Source organism: Plectropomus leopardus, chromosome 10 (genome assembly GCF_008729295.1).
Source record: "Plectropomus leopardus isolate mb chromosome 10, YSFRI_Pleo_2.0, whole genome shotgun sequence".
NCBI classification, from domain to species: Eukaryota; Metazoa; Chordata; class Actinopteri; order Perciformes; family Serranidae; genus Plectropomus; species Plectropomus leopardus.
In genome coordinates, this window is record NC_056472.1 from 807,792 (window position 1) to 821,752 (window position 13,961).

General features: G+C 40.1%; 1 pseudogene; it reads left to right on the top strand.

Annotated features, from left to right (window-relative positions):
* The first annotated feature begins 4,787 nt into the window (after positions 1–4,787).
* On the top strand, positions 4,788–8,921 carry LOC121949394 (annotated as a pseudogene).
* The last annotated feature ends 5,040 nt before the right edge of the window (positions 8,922–13,961 follow it).

Genomic DNA, 13,961 nt, shown 5'->3' on the forward strand with positions numbered 1-13,961 from the left:
AAGGACTTTAGTCCCCTTGATGAAGACATGTAACTTGGTCATGATCAGTGTGCTCTTATTTTGAAATAAAAGCAAAATGAGTAAAATTGAAACATAACAATCAGCTTTTCTATGATTCCATTAGGGAGAGGTTTACCGCTGTTTCTGGCAGAAATCTCTTCATTCAGTCTCTTCAACCCAAACCAAAATCTTTTTTCCCAACCCTTCCCAAGAACCCCCTCCTCTGACAAAAAACACTTGTTCAGTAAACTTGTCAGCCCAACGCCTATGGGGGAGGTGTGCTGGTATCATTCCCAGCATGCACTGGGGCAATACACTTAACTGAGGTAAATCTCATTTTATGTATTCATACATTGTTACAGGTGTTATTTTTTCCACATTGTGTGTTTCCTCCATTTATACTATTTAAAATCACCAGTTCACTTAAGTTTAGTTCAATTAAGCTTTATGGGCATAAATGTTCAAGTAATTGCTGAAGCAAAATGACATATTATTTAATAATTAATAAATAATTACAAGGTATCAAATACACTTTGAATAGACATAAACAAAAACATGTAGAGCTACAGGTGATTAAAAAAATACTAATACAACAACAGCAATAATAATAATAACTTTATATAGCACCTTTAAAAAAGAGTTTACAAAGTGCTTTGACAAACAAGGACAGAAAAAGCAAGAAGGGCTTCTTGACAATAATGCCGAAGTGAGGCCAGACAAAGTTTGAAGTAGAATTAAACAAGAGAGAAACAATTACAAAACAAGAATAACAATAACAACCCATACCAATATACAATTCAAAGAATAAAAGCAGTATACACAGAAATAATAGTTCTATTGATAAAATTAAACACGATCACCTTTGGATTTAAGCCTCATCCGTGGAACGGCCAGAAGGACCCCATCTGAGGATCTGAGGCTGTGAACTGGCTCATATGGGATCAACATTTCTCTTTTGTAGCTCCGGGCCAGACCCAGGCAAGCTTTAAAAGTAGTCACTAAAATGTTAAAATGAATTCTAAAATGAACAGGGAGCAAATGGAGGGAGGGTGATGTTGGTGTGTGACTGCTGGGTCTTGTCATGAACATGCTCTAAGGCAAAATCACACATTGTTACCAGGGTGAACTAATCCTGTTTATGCTCATACAGCTAGTTTAATTCAGGCATTTTTGAGGACTGATTTGTTCCTGGATGATGGTATCTTGAAAAAAAAAGTGTACAGCTAAATTTTCATAACAAAGACTTATATATCTACTTCTAAAACAGTAAACAAATATAGTCTGAGGTAGGAAAAAGGTCTAGGGGAAAAAGAAAAAAATAGGGGAAAACTATATATATGATCATAATTACATATTTAAAAACATATTACAAAATTGTTATATTTTAAGCACTATTTTCTTAATATTTTTTAAACTTTCTTTTTCTTTACTTCATTTGTTAAACAAAAGAAAAATCAGGTAATTTTCTAACTTTTTATTTCATTTTTTTGTGCTAATTTTTGGGTAATTTCTTCATTTGTTGCTCATTGCCCTTTGTGTCATGAAGTTAATTCTGACTATTCTGACTGAGTATTACGGTTGGGGGATTTTTTTTTATTTTTTTTTTTTTAATTTCACGCGCTGCTCTTTCCGCGCGCTAGATGTCGCTCTGATACAATGTTCTCTCTCTCTGTGCTCCCTGCAGTATTTGGCTGTGGATCACTGACGGCCTAATGAAGCTGATGAGGAGTGTAGCTATAGTTGATGTTATGCAGCTTCTATGACGTAATTATGAATAAGTCATGCCTGGCAAAGTTGCTACATGTTCCTAAAATATGGACCTATATTTCACAGTAATTTGATTTTAATTTCCTTCTGTTTCTCATATAATTCTCAGCCGTTGTGTCATCGGGTTACAGTCAGTGAAAAGGAGCAGACACTGATACCTTTTCATGTCCGGGCCTCTTCTATCACTTCACAGAACAGACACATATGATATCAGGCTGAAACAGGAAATGGAGTTTAAGATCTACGCTTTACTCTACAAATGGGATGCCCTAAATTATTTTCAAAGTAAAGCTATTCCTTTACAGTTACCTGCCTCGCCTTGCTGCTGCGATCTCTGATCTCTACGGGGAGTTTCCAGACTCTCCACAGACGTGTTGAACTGATTGCCTGCGTTTCAAACAGCAGCATCCTCAATAAAGCCTGCGCGCTGCAGACTGTCACATTAAGAATTTTAAAGATAATGACAGTGCAATGATTTTGAGTTTGGTGCGTTTAATTCCGTGATTTGGAAGTGGTGAAGTCAAAGTTTCACCTGCGCTGGAAGAGCTTTACTCACCCTTATTATTATTATTATTATTATTATTATTAGGCTATCATTACTATTATTATTAGTAGTAGTAGTAGTAGTAGTAGTAGTAGTGGTATTTCCCTCAACAAAAAAAACATAAAAATGTATGCTTACATCATTCAATTCAAATTCACTTTTACAGCTGTAATATTAAGGCTGTTTTATAAAGACAATTTTATACAATTTGGATTTATTTATTTATTTTCACGACAATGGGTCTGTCCCAACAAATCTCCAATAGTAAAGTTAAGAGATGACACCATTCCACAACAAAACAAATCTCGTGTTTACACGATGGTAGCCTATTTATTTTAAAGGGATAATTGATAAATACTGTTTCTGGCTCCGTTTGGATCCATTAGCTCGTCTGTTGCTGCTCTGCTTGCAGTGACACAAAAGATGATCTCACATTTCATCTTAATCTGCAGTAGAAATGGCAAAACCCTGTCTGAATCTCCAGCCTTCCATCAGAGGAGCTGACCCACTAACAAATCTCCATCTCCACACTGCTCTTATCAGCCTCACCTTGCAGTGTGCGTGTGCGCGCGCATGTGAGTGTGTTTGGTTTGCAAGGTTTTTAATCCAGCAGCAGCAGCTTTACGTAGGAAAACACTGTTTCCTTTTTAACTGACTGACACTGTGGGTGTTTTGGCGGCTTATACATATAGGCCTATTGCACCTATTGCAAACTGTAATATATATATATATATATATATATATATATGTGTGTGTGTGTGTGTGTGTGTGTGTGTGTGTGTGTGTGTATCGAAAAAATAATCAGTCAGGAGTAAAATAAACGGTAAACACCAATGGGATTACAAAGATGATAAAGATAATAACAAATGGCATGAAGTAGCCACTTTAGGCTATACAAAGCACAGAAAAAATGAAAAATGCCATACCACAGTTCGTTGTGTATAATGCAGAAAACAACCAAAAACAAATTAAAATCCTGCCAAGACAAAGTAGTAGTAGTAGTAGTAGTAGTAATTATAATAATCATAGACACATTGAGTCCCACATATAATAATTATAGAAATATTATAGTGACACCGTAGGTCTTAAAAGAGTTTAATAATTTGCGGAGAAATATTTAACCAGCGAACGCCAAACAGGTATTGATTGTTTTTTTTAAAAAAATGAACATGAAAATCTCTTTACAAAGACAGCAAAAGGCGTTTGCCAGTCCTTGGTGTTGGAGGCGCATCACTCAGGCCTCCAGCTTCACATGAAAAAACAACAGAAATGAAACAAATAACAACAACAACAAAGGCCTTAATCTGAATTCCACGGATGAAGTTGTCCTCTCTGTCCCAGGCTGCGCAGACACTTTTCTATTAACACCTTGAAGCCGCGCCTGTGCAGCGCGGCAGTCTCTTCTGTTGCATTTATTATTCTATCGGCCACTTTGCGCGCACGTTGATGAAGTGTTTGGCGCGGTGACGGTGACAGAGCCTTTGAGCCGCTCTCCTCCCGCAGCCAGGTGATGAAGGTCCGGCTGATCAGGCGGAATACACGGTAATTAAAACCTATAAATTATCCGCCGCGCCTTCTCTCTCTCTCACGGAGAGATAAGAGCGGCTCTTCCGGAGCTCGGCCTGGAGAACAATACCGGCTGACAATGGTGGCTGCACCTCAGAGAAGAGCAGGGGAGGGCGGGCTGTGGATCAGACCTGGAGGCGCAACATGGATGTTAAATGGGCATATATGAAGATGCAGACAGGAGGTGCACTCTCTTTAGTTTGGATACAAACGGAGATGGTTTGTTCGCAGCTGTAGGCCTGTGTGTGTGTGTGTGTGTGTGTGTGTGTGTGTGTGTGTGTGTGTGTGTGTGTGTGTGTGTGTGTGCGATAAAGCAAAATGCCCCGCACATCAGGTATGCACCGTGGGCTCCATAAAAGCTCCTCTCTCTAAGATGTTTGGAAACGGGATGTTTAAATTGATGGGAAATCTTTTTTACAAGAAAATTCGGGAATCAAAGCGAAATCTTGTTTCGCACGCGAGCGTTTCCCACAGTGTCTCTTCAGTTAAAGGCCTGGAGGTGAGCATCTGAAATTCATCAAAAAAAACACCAGCAGACAGCCACGGGGATGATGTTTTGTGTGTGTGTGTGTGTGTGTGTGTGTGTGTGTGTGGGGTGGGGGGGGGGGGGGGGGGGGGGTAAGACGTATCAGATACACCGTAGCGGCTGAAGGCACGAAGGAGTGATAATCTCTTGTTTGGTTTCTGTGTGAAGTCTGCGCGCTGCTCCACAGCTCCCCTTTTGGCTCAGAGACGCCTGACATTATTGGACGTCGTCACCCCTTGTCCAAAAGTGTCCCAGTCGGTGATTGGCCCGCTGCGCTTTGGATGTTATTCATGTATCTCCGGTTGGTGTGTGAGAGTGTGTGTGTGTGAGTGTGTGTATATCCGCATGGTGATGTGATGTGAGGACTTTGAAGATCCGACTGTCATAGAGCGGTGAAAAGCTCTGGTTGTGTGAGAGCAGTGCGCAATTGCAACCGTAGCCGGTCTTATAGTAAGCCACCGACCATGACGCGCAGGAGCGCCTTTACGCAAGCAGGATGTCCACAGTTTGCGAATAATCACAGCAGCCAGCAATATTTCGGAAAGAAAATAACTATGTTTTAGTGCCTCCTGTTTTCATATATTGGATACAAAGCCAGGCCCACTCAGTGGATTGAGAGAACCGAAGCTACGTTCTTCAGAGCAGCCGCGATGGAGGAGCAGCGGGATCTGAACAGCACGGATAGCAGCGAGGGAGAGAGCGTGTCTCCGTCTCCCAGCCTGCCCTCTCCGCCCATACTGCCTCTGCAGGTCGGCCAGCAGGCCCACAGAACCACCAACTTTTTCATTGACAACATTTTGCGGCCGGACTTCGGCTGTAAGAAAGGAGCACGGTCTGGGCCCGCGGGAGAGGGCGCACACCTCCGGCCGGGGAGCGCGTCCACCCGGTGGTCATCAGGCCGAGCCTTCCCGGGACACCGTGCCAGGACTCCAACTGCAGCAGTGACAGCTCTTCGTCTTCCGCCTCCTCCGCCTCTTTGGGTGAGTCCCAAAAAGAGGTAACGGCGGCGGCGGAGGAGGCGCACCTGCCTCCACCGGGAGCGGCGGCGTGAAAGCCGAGGACAGGACTGGCGGCGGGGCCGCGGAGAATACGTCCTCCTCGCTGGTGGTGCTCAATGGTACCGGGGCGCCCACACCGGAGAGCCAGCCGCTTCTGTGGCCTGCCTGGGTCTACTGCACCCGGTACTCGGACAGGCCCTCATCTGGTAAGACCAGAGTTTCACGAAAAAAAAAACAGCTCCACAGCTTTAATTACACCACGGAAATTGTTATCTATTTTTATTCTGATGCAAAGCAGCAGGAAACATTTATATATGGAGCCGTTTCCCCCTCAACAAATCAGGATAGTTCTAAGAAAGTAAAGCAGCAAATAATGTTTCAGAATTTTGGAGACCACAAACTATTATTATTACTATTATTTAACATTATCATTCATCTTTAAAACCAACATTTAAATATTTACTTCATCTTAATATCAAATAAGTCTGCCGAAATAGGCTGTTTTTTAAAGAACACGTGTGTAGTAAAATGTGTTTATGTTGTCAGAGTTAATCTTAAATTATATTTCTATGATTAATATAGCCTAGTATAATGTTTTTTTCTTAATCATTTTATTATTTAAATCCCGAACTTGACGTGTCGTTTAGCACACTGCAGATTTATATATATATATATATATATATATATATATATATATATATATATTATACGTATAACACACCTCATCACCTCTGAGAATTAATGCAAACTAAAATTTATATAATTTATAATTTACATTTTGATTTGACCTTAAGAACGCGTTGATAAACATTTGTAACATTAACAACAATCTTTCAGCAGCCTGTGCGATGCGTCAAATTTAACAGAATGAAAACAATGTCGTTTTTTCCCGCCCTCTCTGTACATGTATTTTTTTTCTAACGCGTCTCTTAAACTGAATCCGTGTATTTGAAATATAGACTGACTGAATATATATATATATATATATATATATATATATATATATATATATATATATATATATATATATATATATATATTATATTTTTTTAAAGAACTATTATATATGTGTCGAAAATTTCAAATAGAAAATAAAAACACGGCTGAGCTTCGGAGCATTATCCAGCAGGTTGAGTCAAACACGTGTTCTTCAGTTGTCTGATTTATGAATAATTTCACTCTCTTTGTGTTTTGTTACATCTCAACGCGCACAGTCCCAGCGCTGTGGATTCTGAGTGTAGAGATGACAGAGGAACAAGCCCGCAGCTTTGGGCCGTGTGTGACACGTGTTTTAGTTCAGGGACTTGTTTAGATCGACAGCAGACATTTCCATTGATATAAAGTCATTTCCTGTCTGAGTGAAAATGTGTGATTGTGTATGAGTGTGTGAGAGTGTGTGTGGAAGTGTGTGAGAGTGTGAGAGTGTGTGGGACCTGTTGTCCGCTCCGTGCCGGCTCATGCAGGTGAATATATGAGGTGCTTAACAGTAAAACATTGCGGAATAAAACACAATGGAATTAAATGTAGCTAAATAACGTCTCGGGGCCTCTCTGCATCCTGCAGGAGACATTTTGAATTCATTAGGCGCCTCTTTGATTTGGCTCTGACTTCAGCACAAATCAGGGTTAGTTTCAGCAAAAACACAAAATAGAGTTCTAATGTGTAAAATACACCGCGACCCTTACGAGGACAAGCGGTTACAGAAAATGACTGACTGACTGTGTAAAACACACCGAGGCTTTTTCTCTCAGAAACGCTTCATTTGAATAACCTGACTGACTTTCTCTTACTAGATGAGCTCGTGTGTGTTATTATTAAGACACTCGCCTATAATGAATCACGTGTTTCAGTGTCGAATTTTGTTCATTTGCACGAGAAAAAGAAGCCCATTTAATATATATCAAATACACATAGTAGAAACACACACTGAGTTGAATTTTAAACGAGTAGTGCACATACTCCAAATTCCAGACATGATCTTATATTAGTAGAAACTGTTGTTTGAATGGTGTTATAGGGCCGCGGCGCTATTGCGCATTATTTGCCTTTATTAGAAGTCCGCGTGATGTAGAGTATTTATTTAATTTTTTCACTCTGGATGATTTTTAACTTTTAGTTTTCAACATTTGCATTATGTCTAATTGTTTTCCAAATCTATAAAAATATACATTTGTAAGAAAATGCAATGAAGTGTTTGCGCTTTTCATTCTGGCAGTTTTCCCACTATGCGGCTGCCTCTCCGTTCAAAATTATACACACACACCGTATTTAGATTTACGTGTCTACACCTCTCAAAAATAATGCACAAATTGTGTTGCGGCTATTAATAATTGCTGAACACGTGTGTGCTGTATTCATCCATGCAGTGACAACAAGACAGTAATAAGGAGTGTGTTAACGGGCTGCTGCTCAGCTGGAGCTCACAGCCTGCAGCATCACTCACTGCTCTGTTGCTCTGACGCACATCAACACTTAGTGCACTGTGTTGTTGTTATTATTATTATTATTATTTATTATTATTATTATTATTACTATGTCCACTACCACAGTTAGTAATATATATATATATACACACATATATACACACACATACATATATATATATATATATATAGATAGATAGATAGATAGATAGATAGATGTCCGACAATTCAGTATAATTAAATTGACCTGAGAGTTGTGTGTGTGTGTGTGTGTGTGTGTGTGTGTGTGTGTGTGTGTGTGTGTGTGTGTGTGCAGGCTACACTGCAGGCAGGCTGATATGAATGATTGTTGATGTCCAGGGCCCGTTTGCTCGTATCTGTGTCCCTCAGTAACAGTAGTTTTTCAGTATGCGCTGAATATTTATATTTCCGCTGTCCCGTCCTTTCGCTCTTACTGCAGGCCCAAGGACACGGAAACTTAAAAAGTCGAAAAGTGGCAAAGAGGACAAGCGGCCGCGCACGGCCTTCACGGCCGAGCAGCTGCAGAGACTCAAGACGGAGTTCCAGGTGAACCGGTACATCACGGAGCAGCGGCGGCAGTCTCTGGCCCAGGAGCTCAACCTCAATGAGTCCCAGATCAAGATCTGGTTCCAGAATAAGCGGGCCAAGATCAAAAAGGCCAGCGGCTTTAAGAACGGCCTGGCGCTGCAACTCATGGCGCAGGGACTCTACAACCATTCCACCACCACCATCCAGGAGGACAAGGAGGACAGCGACTGAGGAGCCCCGGCCCCGGCCCCCGGCCGCCGACCCTAAGTCCTGGGCCCTGGGACCTGGACAAGACAGTGCGCTCTCCTCCACACACTCTGTACATTGTAAATACATATGATCTAATTTAATGATGAGGATGGGGAGGGAGAGCTGAGCGGATCTTCATCAGCGGCTCTCCTCCTCTTCTCCTCCGTGTCCTCCTCTTCAGAGGTGACTGTCCAGCAGAACAGACTGCACCCTTGGACTGACCTGCCACCGCCAAACCAAAGATTTTATTGGAAACAGAGCCTGGACACTTTCAAAGACAATAAAGAGAAAAAAAGCAACATCCCTCATTTATTTCTGTGTCCCTTGAGCTGAGAGTCCAACGGACCCCCCAATCCCCCCTCCTCTTCCTCCTCCACCTCCCGCCACAGCCCACCCCGGCTGTTTATGGGCTGTTTCCCCTTCTCTCAGCTCGTGTTGCTCACTGCGCTGCTGCTGCACACACCGGCCCTTACACACCCAAATACACCCAAACCCCGCGAGAACTGCACGGCCTCCATCACACTTTAATTTGTTTGTTTCTCTCAAACATCAGACTCCTAAGAACTGTAATAATCCTGCAGCACATTTTACAGAGATGTCACACACATTTCTATTGACACGCAGATAGCAACAATGAGACAGCGGATATTTTCAAATCACTGCTGAGCGCGAGACACACACAGGAAGTCCCCCAGGATTATTACATGAATATTACAATGTCAGGGCACTTAGCATTGTGAACTTTTATTATTATTATTATTATTATTATTATTATTATTATTTATTATTATTATTATTATTATTATTATATCCACTACAATTGTACAGTAATAATTATGCCTTTGCGTATGTATTTGGGAAGAGAGAGGCTTTAAAAAATGGGAGTTTACATTCTACAATTTACAGTCAGATTGGTTGATGCTGATTCCGGTTCGATGCCAAATATTTTCATTTGACAATTTCTGTCCGATCAGTATATTAAACAAATAAAGGATTCTGTATCCTTACCAGAACCTTTGAAACAAAATATAGACCGTTCAGAAATTAAAATTCGTGAATAACAGGACAAATGAAATGTGACAAATCCAAATAATTAGAAAAAAATGCAGATTGTTTTGTTTAGAGGGCTTTGATCATGAATTTAAATATCCTATAATAATGCTGAAAGACACAAATCAAAAGAAGATACACTGTAAAACAAATGGTTTCTTCTTACAGTGTATATCGGCGTTTAAATTCTTTAAACTAATAAGACATTGTTCACTTTTCTGTAGATTCCTGTATATGTGTCAGAAAGTCTCGTGACTTTATGTTTAGTCTTTATCTGACACTCATGCAGCTCCATCATTGTCTTGTAATGATGTTCGAGTCCACGGTGAGTTTGGACTGAATCTTTTGTTTCCACATTTTCTCCGGATGTCTATGATCCCTCTGATGGTGGCCTCAGGATTAACACAGTTCTTACAGAGGGTTGTATCCTCTACAGAAGGCTCACACTGCACTGTGCAACAAATCACACATTTGGACCGCGCGCGTGTGTATGCATCGTGTCCTGTGGTGCTGGCTGTTTTTGGGCAGGTGAGGCTGCAGCGGCCTGCAGGAGCAGCACAGCAGCAGATCTGTGATATATGTTAGCGGGGGAATATATTCTGTACATTTAAACCATGTTTCCAAATAAACACTTTTATATTGGAAAAAAAAAAAAAAAAACATTAGGAAACACACTGACCCATTTTTTTTTTGGTGGGTGACAACGAATATTCAATTAATAAATACGGCGTGTGTGTGTGCGTGTGTGTGTGTGTGTGTGTGGGGGGGGGGGGGGGGGGGGGGGGGGGGGGGGGGGGTCGCAGCTCATTGGTTCAAGTGAGTGGGACAACTGAATCCATATTCATAGGTCTTTAGAAGGGAGGTGAATTTACACTGCGAGACGCGCCGCTATCAGCGCTGTTCAAAGCGTTGCAGAGCATGAAATTGCCTCTCCGTCTCTGTGTTCACTCATTTCATCAGCCAGCCCTCTGCAGGCCGCAAACACAAATATAGAAGATGTGAAGGTGCAGGACAGGGAGGCTTCCTTTGTGTGTGTTTTTGAGACACATGTCCACGGCCTGCACCTGTCCACTGACTGCGGCGTAAAATAACAAAGCAGTGATGGACAGAAATGAATCAAGCCGGCTAAGAGTTGCTCTGTATTTTGAAAATTCTTTTATTTTTAAAAGGTAACACCGCAAATGAATATAAACACAAAATATTCGATCCTATTTTCTCCTTTTTTTTTTGAAAAATGTGTTTTCACATATCCGACTTTTCCTCCTCAATTTACAACTGTCTTGCCTCCTCGAATGATACTAAATAAAACTCAGTTATCTGTCGGATATCGTTATATACACTTACTTTCTAAAAATCACATGTTTAAATGCATCACAAATGATTGAAACCGTTTAAATACAGATTCAGATAATCATCACATTCATTCGTTTCTTTTGTTACTTGGTGCAAGACACAAAAGCCTCATTCTGCATTTAAACAGTGGATATTTGGAGGATCTGATGTTCACAAAGATGTACCAAAAAGAAGCACAAATATTTAACATATAACATGTTTATTTGAAACGGTAGTTCACCGGTAGATCTCTGTCAATGCCACTCTCCTTATGCAGAAATAATAATACGCGCGTGTGTGTAGGAAAAAAAAAAAACTTAAAAATGAAAGAAAAGCAGCAGCCTGCAGCCAAAATAATCCCTCCCTGTTTTTTTTAAAATTATTATTATTTTTCATTTCTCAGCTGTTTTGATCTGAATGAATTTATTGCTCTCGTCCTGTTACTCGGCTAAATTACAGGAGGAGGCTTCAGAACATGTCTTTACTTTAGAGCAGATCATTATTTACTGAGAGAGAGATGAACACGTGATTTTAAGGTGCCAATAAGGAAAAGATATTTGGAATAGTGAAAAGCCCTCCAGTTACGTGGACAAGTAAATGAATCATCACTCTTAACTTCCTCACACTGTTTGCCTTAACACAGACCGAAGCTAGCAGTGTTTGCCATGCAGCACACTGACATGTTTGTGTTTCTGATGATGTGATTTTTGTATAAGGAAACTTTATTTATTCTGCACTAACTGAAAATTGCTTTTATAATTTGCCAAGATAGATAGATAGATAGACTGTAAAATCTGACAAGTTGATCTTACTTTTCACAAAAATCTAGGAAACCATTTGCCTTGAAAAAAAAGAAAGAAAATCTAACATTTTTTTAGTTATGTTTATAAAACTTCTGTATGTAAGATTAACTTAAAATGTTGTTGTTATACTTCATTTTGTGAAGTCATCTTCAAAATGACAAGTGAAATTAACTTGTTTTTTTTCCTAAGTGACTGCAACTTAATGCCAGTCTGACTGAACTGAGGAGTTGTGTTTACTTGCAAGTATTTAAGAAAACTGATTGCATTTGATAAAGTAGCAAACTGTCAATCACACTTTTACATTCTAAAACAGAACTTGCTAAATTTACAGATATCCTAACTCCACGTGCAAAATCCTCTTAGTCATTGCACAAAATACATAAAACAGTTAAGGCCGACTAACTTGATTTACCAATAAACTTTAGTTGCTATCATTTAATGAACAAGTTAATTTCACTCATCATTTTTTAGTTGCAACAACTTCGTTAAAAAAAAGTAAATACAATTAAATTTAACTTAACAGTTAGATATTAAATAAACAGAGATTAAAACTAGTAGTTATATTTTACTTACCTTTATTAAGGCAATCAGTGTCCTATTTTTTAAAGTAAGATCAGCTTGTAGTGACGGAGTAGATAGATAGATAGATAGATAGATAGATAGATAGATAGAGAGAGAGAGAGAGAGAGAGAGAGAGAGATAGAACAGTGTGGTGTCCTGTATGAAGCAGCTTAGAGTGTCTCAGATGGTAAACTGAGAGCCGTGTTGCTGACAGCAGTCCACTGTGTAATTATTTTGGCCCAAATTACTTATCGAGTGAACATCTTCCTGATGAAACCCGGCTATTTCCTCCAGCCTGCAGGTCATCTGTCATCCGGAGCTTCATACTTCCCTTATAGGAAGAGTTTGTCTCTTCTGTAATCACTCTGGAGCCAGTCCAAACAAAGTATAGCCCCCTCTCTTTCTTTTTCTTTAAAAAAGAAAGAAAGAAAACAGAGGGTAAGAGTAGGCTGAGATCAATTTGTCAAATTCAAAGGTAAATGTTGTGACAGGCTGACTGGATCTTTGCCTCTACCTGTTTTCTTGCACTCTGCTGCGGCTGGCCTCAGATCTACAGGGGAGAGAAGAAGAGTTTGCTTTGCGGGCCTCTGTAATTATCCAATAGAAACAGAGAGAGGATAATATAATTTATTCACATGCTCCAGTCCTGCTTCTTCATTCCATGCATGCATAATTGCATATAAAAGCATGTGTGTGCATGTATGTGAAAGCACAGAGTGGGATGCAAATTTCGAAACAATTAGACAAAGTAACATTTCCCTACCAATTACACAGGACTGTGTGTGTGTGTGTGTGTGTGTGTGTGTGTGTGTGTGTGTGTGTGTGTGTGTGTGTGTGTGTGTGTGTGCAGCAGTGGACTGTGTTTATACATGTGAAGCAGAGGGACTGCAGACAGTGGCCACGCAGCCGGCCCTGCGGCTACAAAGCAGCTTTAATTTACATGCAAATGAAGGTAATAAACAGAGTGAGTGCTGCTGTCCTCCCTGCTGATCAACAACTGTGTGCATGTACAATATCAAAACACACACTGATCTATTCACCACAAATCAGACAAAAAACTCTGAGGTGAGGTGTCTCTGCCTGCGTGGGTCAGAGATTACAGAGGTTTACAGAACGGTAGGACTGCGTTGTTTTCGTTGTACCAGTGACTTTTCTGGTTAAAACAAGAGATGATTAACCCCTCAAAACCTGGATTGATATCAGTTTTCTTGTGCTGTGTTCAGATGACTTTTATAAGCTATGTCACTCTTCGAAACCTTAACAAATTGGTTTGATTTCTCTCAGAAAAATTGAAAAAAAAAGGCAATGATCAATGTGGCAAGAAATGTACCACAAGAAATTAGTAAAAGGTGACAAGAAAATTACCTAAAAATTAGGGTTGCTCGAAAATTATCCAAAAAGGAGGGGGGGGGGGGGGGGGTCAGAAAACGTTTATAACCATAGCTAAAATTGTCTTTACCAAAATATATTAAATAAATGTATCATTATAGGTCATTTTCTTGATTGTTTTTGTTATTTAAGTTATTTAAGGGTTAAAGTACAGCTCTCCTCATGTTTTCTCACCAAATCATAAAAAAACAAGCCAAACAGGAT